This window comes from Rhinatrema bivittatum, chromosome 3 (assembly GCF_901001135.1).
Source record: "Rhinatrema bivittatum chromosome 3, aRhiBiv1.1, whole genome shotgun sequence".
In the NCBI taxonomy this organism is placed as follows: domain Eukaryota; kingdom Metazoa; phylum Chordata; class Amphibia; order Gymnophiona; family Rhinatrematidae; genus Rhinatrema; species Rhinatrema bivittatum.
This window is the reverse complement of record NC_042617.1, coordinates 219,778,310-219,791,948: the sequence shown is the minus strand read 5'-3', so window position 1 is coordinate 219,791,948 and position 13,639 is coordinate 219,778,310.

Genomic DNA, 13,639 nt, shown 5'->3' with positions numbered 1-13,639 from the left:
AAAATTATTTACATTCTTTCTTTGCAATTCCTATTACTTGAGAGCAGTCATTTTGGGAACAGTCATTTACAGACCTTGTGACAATTTGGTTAATATGGGCCAGACTAATCCAGTGAGTATGAAAGAGTTTTTGTCTCTCTTACTGATTGGCTACTTCCTGAGGTTCAGGGAATTTAAAGGGTAACTGGTTAAAGAAATTCAAAATACATATTAAATTGTGGTTCCAGATGACTTCTATTACCTGTCATGTTTTGAAATGCTATTCAGTACTCAAAAGTTTTACAGTGTTTCAATGATATCTGGGGGAAAGAGACATCAATAATGCTAAAATAGGAGTTCTAATCATTCTCTTTTGGGTCGAGGGAGAGCCAAGTGGAAATACTGCTTAATTACAATTTGAAGGGAGGGGGGAGGTGAAGGCAGAATGGATAGTAGGGCAGTGACTTCCATTTCCCAAATAATTTGGGTTTTTTTATGGTCTCCAAAGCTCATACCAATCATTTTTTGAACAGTTCCCATCACAGTTCAATACAATTTATCCAAACCTGCAAAGAATCTAGTTTTTACCAGAACTGGCCCAGCTGCTAAAACTGCACTATAAAAAGCTGATAGAAGAGCCAAATTTCTAATTTGAGCTTTGCTATGGAGTATTTGCCTGAGACAATATATTATACTAGAGATGTGAATCGTGTGCCAGATCATCTTAACGATCAGGTTCGGCTGGTGGGGGGGGGGGGGAATCTTATCGTTAAGATATGTGAATTGGAATCGTTTCCGATTCCAATTCACATCGCTAATTTTTTTTTAGGGAGGCCCGCGCCGCTAAAAAAAAACCCCCACCCGACCCTTAAATCGACCCCCCCTTAGACTCCCCCACCCTCCCGACCCCCCCAAAACCTTTTAACATTACCTGATGGTCCAGGGGGGCCTCGGGGGACGATTTCCCGTTCCCAGGCATCAGCTGCGCTAAAATAAAATGGCGCCGATGCCCCTTTGCCCTTACCATGTGACAGGGTATCCGTGCCATTGGCCGGCCCCTGTCACATGGTAGGAGCACTGGATGGCCGGCGCCATCTTTAAAGATGGCGCCGGCCATCTTTACCTCATCTCCCCTATTATAGGTACTGATGAGTAAAGATGGCCGGCGCCATCTTTAAAGATGGCGCCGGCCATCCAGTGCTCCTACCATGTGACAGGGGCCGGCCAATGGCACGGATACCCTGTCACATGGTAAGGGCAAAGGGGCATCGGCGCCATTTTATTTTAACGCAGCTGATGCCTGGGAACGGGAAATCGTCCCCGAGGCCCCCCTGGACCACCAGGTAATGTTAAAAGGTTTTGGGGGGGTCGGGAGGGTGGGGGAGGCTAAGGGGGGGTCGATTTAAAGGGTCGGATGGGGTTTTTTTTTATCGGGCCATCCGCGCCATTTTAATTAGTGACAGCCAAAATGGCGCCGATGGCCGGAGAGCGGGAGATCGCGCCGGGACCCCCCCATTGGACCACCAGGTAATTCAACATTTTGGGGGGGGGGTTCGGGAGGGTGGGGGAGGGTAAGGAATTGGTTTTAAAGGGTCGGGGTGGGTTTAGGGGTTGTTTTGGTGTGCCGGTTTTCCCGCCCTCCCCCAAATAATTCCCGTGCCCTATTTAACGATTTAGGATGATTTATGACGATAAATCGGGGGCATTTGTATTGTATCGTGCACTCTGACGATTTAGGACGATTTTAAAATTATCTGACGATAATTTTAATCGTTCAAAAACGATTCACATCCCTATATTATACTACCTGCAAACTAATCAATTATATATGGGCATTAATATAATAGCTAAGTATAATATTGGTCATGAGATTTTCAGGAAAGAAAGCATGCTGTGTTCTTTACATTTAATCAACAGAAAAACAAAAAAAGGGATAATCAATTTTTTTTATTTAATCAATCCTCATATAAATTTTTATTAAATGAAAAATAACATGGCATCAGAAGTAAATGGTGTAACCTGTGAACATCCACCGCCTCTCACCACAAAATGGGCCACAACAATATCAGCTTTAAATACCTGAAATATTATTCATTTGCCAGTTCAAATTCAATATTCAACTCTGATACTGAACTAAACCCATCATTTTTTTAACTCTTTATTTATAATTTCAAATCAAATACATAAAATATTTGAGAAAGAAAAATAGGCAATATAATTGGTAATTATACACCAATAGTAAAACAATAAGAGGAAATGAAAATTGCAACATTAGACCCCAATAAATTGGGGGGAATAAGAAAATAACCATGGGTAATAGCTAAGAGACAAATCAAATATAACCACAATAAGGATGGAAGCTGCAGAGCAGAACAATACCCTGTCAAACAATATCCACATTAGCAGAGGAGTTAAAAACCATAACCCCTCGTTGGGCATCCAGAAATGTTGTAACTGGCTGGGATCGAAAAAAGCAAATCTAACAGAATCAAGAGTTATCACACATTTGCAAGAATAACATGTAATGCATGTGGCTTCTAAAGAAAGAACTGCATCTTTCATAGCTAAGAACTTTTCTTCATTCCTGCATTTCCTTAGTTATGTCTGGAAACATCCAAATCTTTTGGCCTTTAAATAAAACATCTTTATTTTGAAAATACAGATGGAGGATCTTATTGCGGTCTTGCATAAAGACAAAAGTCATCAACAATGTCACATTTCCTTCAACAGTTAAATTAGTAGGAATATCCATTACATTATTATCCCTGATCATCTAGAAGCTGGAAAGAAAAATCTTCTCCATAGGAGGAAGTACATCCTCTGGAATCTTTAATACTTCTTTCAGGAAAACAAAAAGAGATCAGAAGGTGACTGAGAGGGATCCAAGGAAAATTAAATAATCTCAAAATTAAAGGGGTCATTTTCCAAGGTGTTATCGCAGGAGATAAGTTTGCAAATCACACTAACAACCATTAATGCAATTTAATATTCAGGGGTTGGGGCAGAGCATACAGGAAACAGTTCATGTGGAGAGAGAGAGAGAGAGAGAGAGAGAGAGAGAGAGAGAGAGAGAGAGAGAGAGAGAGAGAGATAGAGAGAGACTTGCTATAGTGCCTATGCCCTAGACAGGTATTTGTAGCCCTATGGAGGGCCACCTAGTAACTCGAGGTGGGGATTAGGTATGAGCGTAGGGGGTTGGGGGCCACTTTCACATTCAACATGAGACGTACGGAAAGAACAGTGGTCTCTTGTGAAGATTTGCTGGCCGTCGGAGTGAGGAAACTCACTCCAAGAAGAGATTTGGGCAACGTTCTCTCCACCTAGCTTGTTGTTGCCCAGGTAGAGTATCCATCAAGCTAGGTGGAGAGAACGTTGCCCACATCTCTTCTTGGAGTGAGTTTCCTCATTCCGACGGCCAGCAAATCTTCACAAGAGACCACTGTTCCTTCCGTACGTCTCATGTTGAATGTGAAAGTGGCCCCCAACCCCCTACACTCATACATAATCCCCACCTCGAGTTACTAGGTGGCCCTCCCATAGGGCTACAAATACCTGTCTAGGGCATAGGCACTATAGCAAGGCTTTCTCTCTCTCTCTCTCTCTCTCTCTCTCTCTCTCTCTCTCTCTCTCTCTCTCTCTCTCTCTCTCTCTCTCTTCTGACATGTTGCTTGCAGCACCTAGGAGTGGAAATAGGTTGTTTGGACACTTTTGTGTACTGCACAATGTTTTCGCGATTTGCGAATCCATTTCCGCAAATGGCGAAAACATCGCGTCATGCGATGTTTCCCCGCTGCACGAAAAATGCCTTATTTGCATGGGACACGCCCCCTCATGCGTTATCATGCGTTACCACTGCGATATTGGAAAATGAGGCCCTAAGTGAGTTCTCAATGTCCTCAATTCTTCAAGAAGTAGAGGTCAAATCTTTGATAATATTAGCTTGAACATCTTGAACCTTTACTATAAATATTTCTTTCTCAGACACCTTCTGCTCCAAAGAAGTTAACCGAGATTCTTGAGCTTGAAATTTGTTATGCAAGTCAGTGGTCAAAGAAACTAAGGGCTGGATTTTAAAAGGGTTACGCGCATAAGGTACGCGTGTAACCCTTTTAAAACACCCCTGCACTCGTGACGTCGGGTGACAGGAACCAAAATGGCGCCGGCGCTACCTTTGCCCTGTAATATAGTAAGGGCAAAGGGCCACCGGCGCCATTTCTATTAACGCAGCCGTGGCCCGAGAGCGGGAAATCGCGCCAGGACCCCCCCCCCCCCACTGGACCCCAGGTAATTTAAAACATTTTGGGGGGGGGTTCGGGAGGGTGGGGATTTGTTTTAAGGGTCGGGGAGGGTTTTAGGGTTTTTTGGTGTGCCGGTTTTCCCGCCCTCCCCTGATTTACGATTTTTTTAATGATTTTTTAACAAAAAAAACCCATGACGATCAGATTTCCCTCCCCCCCCAGCCAATCAATCGTTAAGACGATCGATCACACGATTCACATCCCTACCAGGCAAGGTTGCCCCTTGTCTCCCTTCCTGTTTTTTCTATCCCTTAGACCCTCTATTGCGTATTTTGGAGGAAAATCAGAGCATAGAAGGGATTAAAATGGGACCAATGGTATTCAAATCGGCAGCATTTGCAGATGATCTTTTATTGCATCTGACGAACCCCACAAGATCTCTTCCAGTTGCTCTTCAAGTGATTGCAGAATATGGGCTTCATGCTGGTTTTAGCTTAAATCTAGATAAATCTGAAGCCATGGTAATTGGACCAACAACTTCTATACCTTGGTGTGGGGAATTCCCCTTAAAATGGGCAGATGATCAAATAAAATATCTAGGGATTTGGATTCCAAAGTGTCTTAACAATTTATATGATTTGAATGTATCCCCATTACAACAGAAAACTGATCATTTTCTAAATGCTTGGCTTCCTCTTCCTCTATCTCTTTTTGGACAAATACACCTATTGAAAATGATACTACCATGTTGGCTGTATGTACTCAGCGTTCTACCTCTTCTCCTCACCAAAGTGACTATTGCTAAATATCAGAGAGTAGTTACCAAATTCCTATGGCGAGGGAAAAGATCAAGAACAAAACTATTCTAATGAAACCATTATCCATGGGTGGTATGGGTCTTCCGGATTTGAAACTATATAACCATGCAATCAATTTGCGACATATAGGAGACTGGTTGATGGGCACCCAATATTTTTCTGACATCAATTTCGAAGCACAACTACTTACTCCGATATCGCTTCGTTATGCTCTACATGCTCCTTATGCTTCTTTATCACGCACAATCAAATCGGATCTGCTTCTACAACCATTACGACGGACATGGAGATGGCTTTTACGGAAAGCTTCGTTATCTGACAAAATAACCCCATTTCTTCCATTCTGTGGTAATCCAAAGCTACTTGTAGGCTCAGATGCTTCACGTTTTCATTTATGGGATCATTCTAGACTCAGATGCATTGGACAGTTATTACATGTGGATGGATCTTTCCTTACTTTCTCAGAACTTCGTTCCCTTTATAGACTTCAGCCTATTGACTACTACCAATACCTTCAGGCTCGACACTATATACAATCGATTGGCTCACCCACCTTCATGGATCCCAAGTGGCAACTTCTTAAAAGCTGGTTTGATCTAGACAATCCCCAGAAACGTTCTATTTCCTACTTGTACAAACAATTGGAGACTACATTTAAGAGTTGGTCCTTGGAAGAGGTACAGCTTAAATGGCAATCGGAACTTGGACATCCAATACCAATTGCATTGCTGAAGTTTGCATTTGCCAAGACACAAAAAATTACAAGCAATATGCTTCTGCGAGAAACTCGATACAAAAACATATATAGAATGTATATTTCTCAACATCAAGCAAATAGAGCGGGTTTCGCTAGCTCTGATATGTGTCTCAGGTGCAGGGAAGGGTCAGAACACTTGGGTCACTCTTTTTGGAGTTGTCCAATAATTCAAATTTTTTGGAAGAAAGTTTATCGTTCTGCTAATAGGATTGTAGGTTTTAAAATTCCTTTTTCGTCACTGGTGGCACTTTTTGGAATTTTTCCTCACTCCTTCAAAGGAAATAAAAGCTTGATTCTCTGGATTACAAAAGTTTTTTTGTTGGCCTGTAAAACTATATTGACAACTTGGAGAACATCAGAGGGACCTTCTTTATTATACTGGCGTTCCTCTATAATAAACCTACTAACCTTGGAAACTCTGGCTAATAACCATCTGCCAATCAAGACTAGAAGAGCAATAAATGCAATTTGGCTACCCTTTATACAAACATTGCCACATGACTCGAAAAGTCTTTTTCTTAATCGCATAGATATCTGACATATGATCCTTATGGTACTTTAGTATGCATTTTTTAATGTTTAGACAAATTGGATGGCCTCCTTCGATGCAGGGAGGGAGGGAAGAGGGAGGGATGGGAGGGAGGAAGGGTTTGGGGAGGAGGGATAAGAGATTGACCCCTTTAAGGGGTCTAGGGGGAGGAAATATAAACATAAGAGTTTAAAATTATATAGAATGCAATAGGATATACATTATGTACCAAATATTATGCTTTGGTGATGTTCATGGTTATTTTAAATAATAAAAACAGATTTACCATAAAATAAATTAATATGGATTAATAAGAAATTTTTAATGCTGGTAAGTGCTTGAAATAATTTAGGTAAAATGTTTTAACGTTTTTCGCATGATGCATATTGGCTGTTGCAAAGTACTTAGAAAGCCATTGTAGTGTGCGGTAAATGGCATTATTTATCAATAAGAATACAACTAGTAGGTCTCAGACCTGCATGCCTAGAGCCACCTTTGTTAACCTTGTGCCCACCCAAAAAATCAGTTCTGGCTTTGCCACTGAATAAAAGACATGTTACGTGTTCTTGTACATCAGTCCATGAGGAGAATTTGTTGGAGTTGTTTCCAATAAAAATAAATTAGCAGAATGAATATTTCTGTAATGGCAAATAGGGATGTGAATCGTTTTTGAACGATTAAAATTATCGTCAGATAATTTTAAAATTGTCCTAAATTGTCAGAGTGCACGATACAAATGCCCCCGATTTATCGTCATAAATCGTCCTAAATCGTTAAATAGGACACGGGAATTATTTGGGGGAGGGCGGGAAAACTGGCACACCAAAACAACCCCTAAACCCACCCCGACCCTTTAAAACCAATTCCTTACCCCCCCCCACCCTCCCCCACCCTCCCAAAATGTTAAATTACCTGGTGGTCCAATGGGGGGGGGGGGGGGGATCCCGGCACGATCTCCCGCTCTCGGGCCATCGGCACCATTTTGGCTGCCACTAATTAAAATGGTGCCGATGGCCCGATAAAAAACCCCCACCCGACCCTTTAAATTGACCCCCACCCTTCCACCCCCCCCCCCCGACCTCGGGGGACGATTTCCCGTTCCCAGGCATCAGCTGCGCTAAAAAAAATGGCGCGATGCCCCTTTGCCCTTACCATGTGACAGGGTATCCGTGCCATTGGCCGGCCCCTGTCACTTGGTAGGAGCACTGGATGGCCGGCCATCGGAAACGATTCCAATTCACATATCTTAACGATCAGATTTTTCCCTAACCCCAGCCGAACCTGATTGTTAAGACGATCTGGCACACGATTCACATCTCTAATGGCAAATATCTTTAAGTAGTCTCCACATTTTTATTTTTTTATATTCTGCTTTTCAGCACTTCAAAGTATACATCAAAGTAGACTACATTCAGGTACTATAGAGGTATTTCCCTATCCCCACAAGGTTTATAATCTAATTTTGTACCTGAGGCAATGAGGGTAAAGTGATTTGCCCAAGGTCACAAGGAGCAACAGCAGGAGTGGAACCCTGGTTTCCCTGGGTCATAGCCTGCTGCTCTATCCACTAGCCTACTCCTCCACATATGATGACATTTGAAGTCATCATATATGCACAATACTACTCTTTTATTTACTGTACATTCTATTGCGTGAGTGGTGGGCTAGATGGAAGTTTGAAAGTGTGAAAAGTTTTCCCAATTTTTGCTTATATAGTGTACCATTTTGTGTCGGTATGTATCATCAACCTTTAATAAAATTACAAGTCCTAAATAAACAATTTTTCTCCCCAACTAATTTTTTGATAGTAAAAGATTTTAAAGTGAAATAAGCCTTCATATAAAGAACAGAGGTCATGTTCAATATGAAATCTCACTTATGTTCCACATGTAGTCCCTGCTACTAATTTTGCCCTGGTTTTTCCAGCATCTTAGGGTTTTCACATTTTTGGGGTCCCCTCATTGCCTTTTACCCCATTTTTTTTTGTTGTGTCTCAGGGATATACATTTTCCCATGAGCATGTGCAAAGGGTCTTTATTTTTGTTTTCTACCCTAGAGCAGTGTTTCCCACCCTTTTTTGTGTCATGGCACACCCAGCACAGGGTTAATTTCATTGTGGCACACCATCATCTTCACAATCCTCATCTTCTCTTTCTTGTCATCCCACCTCTGGCATCATCACCTTCTCTCTCCTCTATCCTTGCTGTCATCACCCTCCCTTTCCTTTTCCCGCACCTCTGGCATCATCTTCTCTTCTCTTCCTTCAAACCCTTAGCATCATCATCACCTTATCCTCCCTTCCTTCTTCCCTCATTCTCACCACCCTGGATTGGATTCATCACCTTCTTTTCCTTTCCCCCTGGCATTATCACCATTCCTCTCCCTCAACCCTTCTGGCATCATCACCACCTCCTCTTCCCTTTCTCCTAAGATAGGAAAATTAGTTTCTTACCTGATAATTTTCGTTCCTGTAGTACCATGGATCAGTCCAGACAGCTGGGTTATGCCTCCCCTCCAGCAGATGGAGTCAGAGAGAAAACTGAAAGCACCCCCTAGATATACTGGTGTGCCACCTGCGATCCCTCAGTATATGTGATATCAAAGCAGAAGTAAGGAATTAACCACTTTCAACACTGCCCCCAATAGATTTCCAAAATTTTATTTTATTCTATTTTAAACTTAGAGACCAGATCAAACAGAACCTCCTTGATAACAGACAAAATCAGAAATAACAAGTAGGACACCAAAGAGTGTACAGTAAAACACGAAACAATGACAAACCTAGCATTGAAACTGTTGCATATGTTGCGATTATAAACTGTAATGGAAGAATTATGGAACATGAGCGGACTCCCAGAAACTGTGGGCGGGCGTCTGGACTGATCCATGGTACTACAGGAACGAAAATTATCAGGTAAGAAACTAATTTTCCTTTCCCTGTACGTACCAGGATCAGTCCAGACAGCTGGGATGTACCCAAGCCGCCTCAACTGGGGTGGGACCCTGAGAGTCCCGCTCGAATCATGCTGCTCCCAAAGGACTGTGCAGACGGACCACGGACATCCAGGCGATAATGCCTGGAAAACGTATGCCAGGATTTCCAAGTGGCCACCCTGCATATCTCTTGGGAAGAGACCAATTGATTTTCTGCCCACGAAGTCGCTTGAGAACGCAAAGATGAGCTTTAAGCCCATCAGGAACAGGCTTACTGCAGCCAATATACGTGGACGCAATAGCGCCCTTCAACCAGCGTGCGATCGTAGCTTTGGATGCCTGAAGACCCTTCTTGGGTCCATTCCATAACATGAAAAGGTGATCCGACCTTCTAAAGTCGTTGGTAACCTCCAAATAGCGCAAAAGAATTCGACGGACGTCCAGACGTCTCAAGTCCCTGCCTTGAGAAGACTGCAGTTCCTCTTCCGAAAAAGAAGCAACTCTACCGTCTGGTTGACATGAAACGCTGAGACCACCTTAGGTAAGAAGGAGGGTATGGTTCGTAAAGAAACTCCTGATGCAGAAATACGCAAAAACGGTTCTCTGCAAGAAAGAGCCTGAAGCTCCGACACCCGACGAGCCGAGGAAATGGCCACAAGAAACCGTCTTGAGAGTCAGATCCTTTAACGAAGCCGTTTTAATAGGCTCAAACGGGGCCGCACACAAGCCACGGTACCAAGTTCAAGTTCCAGGAAGGACAGGGAAGCCTAACAGGAGGACGCAAGTTTCTAACACCTTGCAGAAAATGAGCCACATCTGGGTGACTCGCAAGGGAAGACCCTCAACCTTACCTCTCAAGCAGCCCAGAGCCGCTACCTGAACTCGAAGCGAATTATACGCCAAACCCTTCTTCAGGCCATCCTGTAAGAACATAAGGATATGAGGCACGGATGAACGTCTGGGCGAAATACTTAGCGCGGCACCCAATCGTGGAAAACCTTCCAGACCCTAGCATAAGCAAGCGTAGTGGAAGACCGACGCGCCCGAAGGAGTAGACACAACAGCATCCGAATAACCTCTCTTCCTCAACTGCTTCCGCTCATAAGCCAAGCCGCCAGACAAAAGTGATCCACCAGATCAAAAAATACCGGACCCTGACGGAGAAGATTGGGAAGATGACCCAGACGTAGCGGACCGTCCACCGCCAGATTGACGAGATCCGCAAACCACGGGCGATGCGGCCATTCCAGAGCCACGAGAATCACCCTGACCTTGATGGGCCTCTATGCGTCGTAACACTTTCCCCACCAGGGGCCACGGAGGAAACACATAAAGAAGGATGTGACGGGGCCACGGAAGCACCAACGCATCCACCCCTTCCGACGCGTGTTCTTCTTCACTGAAGAAACGCGCCGCTTTCGCATTTAGCGAGTCACCATCAGGTCCAAGCGCGGAGTCCCCCAACTGGGTGATGAGACACATCGCCTCTGTCGAGAGCTCCCATTCTCCTGGATCTAGATGCTGCCGACTGAGGTAATCTGCCTGAACGTTGTCCACACTGGCAATGTGGGTGGCCGAGGCGCGACAAGTGTCGTTCCGCCCAGTCCCAACAACGCCGCCTCTGTCGCTACCGCTCGACTTTTTGTGCCTCCTTGCCGATTTATGTACGCCACTGTGGTTGCATTGTCCGACAGAATCTTACCATCGGAAGGAGGCGACGCAAGGCCAGACGTACCGCTCTGGTCTCCAATCGATTGATGGACCAAGTGGACTGGAGCGCTGACCAGGTGCCCTGGACTGCTCGGGACTGGCAAACCGCCCCCCAGCCTGAAAGGCTGGCATCCGTCGTCACCACCATCCAGGACGGAGGTTCCAGGTCCACTCCCTGTAGGAGATTGCCTGGAGTTAGCCACCAGGAGAGACTGGAGCGGGCCGGCTCCATCAAAGGCAATTCCATCCCGTAATCCTCTGACTGGGATCCCAACGAGAGAGAAGCGCTCTTTGTAACGGCCGCATATGTGCAAAAGCCCACTGTACCATCTCCATAGTAGATACCATATGACCAATGACTTGTAAATAATCCCAAGCCATGGGAGTCGAAGGTCCATCAGGCGCCGCACCTGTGCCATGAGATTGAGCATGCGTTGATGTGGAAGAAAAACCTTGCCCACCAAGGTATCGAACCGAGCGCCCAAAAATCCAACTGTTGGGTCGGCTCGAGTCTGCTCTTCGAAGTTGACTACCCAACCCAACGACTGAAGTTGACGCACCACCAAAAAACCGCCCGTTCAGGACGCTTGCACTTTGCCCATGAGCCAATCGTCGAGATAGGATGTACAAGGACTCCTTGCCGACGGAGGGAAGCCGCGACCACTACGAGAACCTTGGTGAACACTCGCGGAGCGGTGGCCAACCCGAAGGGGAGGGCACAAAACTGGTAATGGCACCCTAACACCATGAACCTCAGGTATCTTTGATGTCGCTCTCGGATTCCAATGTGGAGATATGCCTCGGTCAGGTCCAAAGAAGCCAAATACTCTCCCTTGTGGACGGCCGCAATAACAGACCGTAGTGTCTCCATACGAAAGCGAGGCACGCGTAACGCCTTGTTCACACCTTTTAGATCCAGAATTGGACGGAAGGTGCCCTCCTTTTTGGGAACCAGGAAGTATATGGAATACCGACCCGTCCTGAGCTGGTCCGGCGGGACCGGAACCACCGCTCCCAGAGCCTGTAGTGATCGACTGTTTGAGCTATAGCCAGCTGTTTTTCCGGTGGACCGCACGGCGATATCATAAAAAGATCCCGGAGGGGACGTACAAAATCCAACTCGTAGCCGTACCGAACAACGTCGAGGACCCATTGATCCGAAGTTATTTTGACCCACTCCTCCCAGAACCGGGACAGCCGACCTCCGATAAAGGGAACGGAGGAATGGGCCTGCGCACCTTCATTGTGCGGGCTTGCTGGTAGCGAAACTTTGCGAGGAGCCTCTCGTTGAGGTCTCCTGCCGAAAGGAAGGAGACCAGGACTGGGATCTTGTTGCCTGCTGCCTCTGGGGAAAGGAACCACCTCTTCCCGCACGGAAACGCCTTTGACCCCGAAAACGAGCCCTGGCATTCCCAAAAGACCGAGACTGACGAGGCTTATCCTCAGGCAATTTATAACTTTGTTGTCTCCCAGGTCCTTAATGAGCTGATCTAGTTCCTCGCCAAACAGCAACTTGCCCTTAAAGGGGAAGGAACCTAATCTCGCCTTGGAGGTGGCATCCGCCGACCAACGACGGAGCCACAGCAACCTCCTGGCGGAAACTGCCGAGGACATAATGCGAGCTGAAGTGCGCAATAAATCATATAAGGCATCCGCTGTATAAGCGACCGCAGCTTCTACACAATTGGCCTGCTCCGCCTCGCCCGGAGGAAGCTCCTGCGTGGTCAGCAGCTGTGGACCCATCGCAGGTTGGCCCTCTGCACAAGGCTGCTGCATGCCGCCGCCCGGACACCCAGGGCCGCCACGTCAAAGATGCGCTTCAACAAGACCTCCAGCTTGCGATCCTGGAGATCTTTCAAGGCTATACCCCCCGTAACAGGGATAGTCGTATGCTTGACCACAGCCGTGACAGCCGAATCCACCGCGGGTGTCTTCAAAAGATCCAGGGATTCCGTAGCAAGGGATATAGCTTTTCCATAGCTCGAGTCACCCGCAGGGAAGCCTCTGGCAGCTCCCACTCCTTCGAGACAATCTGCAAATTTGTGATGGAAGGGGAAAGTCTGAGGGGGGGCCCGAAGCCCTGCCATAGCGATATCCCCTAGAAGTGTCCGCATCCTGGGCGGCGCTGTCAGCTCTAGCTCTTGCAGGACATGGAGAATGAGAGAGCTTAACTCATCCTTCCCGAATAAACGTAGCACCTGGGGTCTCCCCCTCTACGGACCCCTGTTCGTCCGCCGTCAGCAAATCCGAGCCCCCGGAGGATCCGGAGCGCTCCTGCGTCCCCCGTACCCTCAGCCCCCCCCCCCCGGGCGGGGACATTAGCCCCGGAGGGCCCCATGCCCAGTGGGCTCCCCTGGGCCAAGGAAGTTTTGGGGACCTTCGGAGGAGAGGGAACTTCCGCCTCCCAGCCAGATTCTGCCTGCAAAAAAGCTTTGTGCATTAAGAGCACAAAGTCTGAGGAAAATGGCACTGACCTTTTTAAATTCTTCTTCGTGGAGCCTGAGGGAGAGGGGCTTGAGGGCTCCCCAAACAGGAGGGGATCGCGGGCTCTGTTCGCTAGGAAAGGGAGGAGGGGAGATTTCCTCCTCCGAAGCTGCCGATTCTGCCTGCCTCGTGGCCAAGATGGCCGCCGCACTCTTTCCCCGAGGAGGAGGGGCCGGGGAACGGCTCCCGG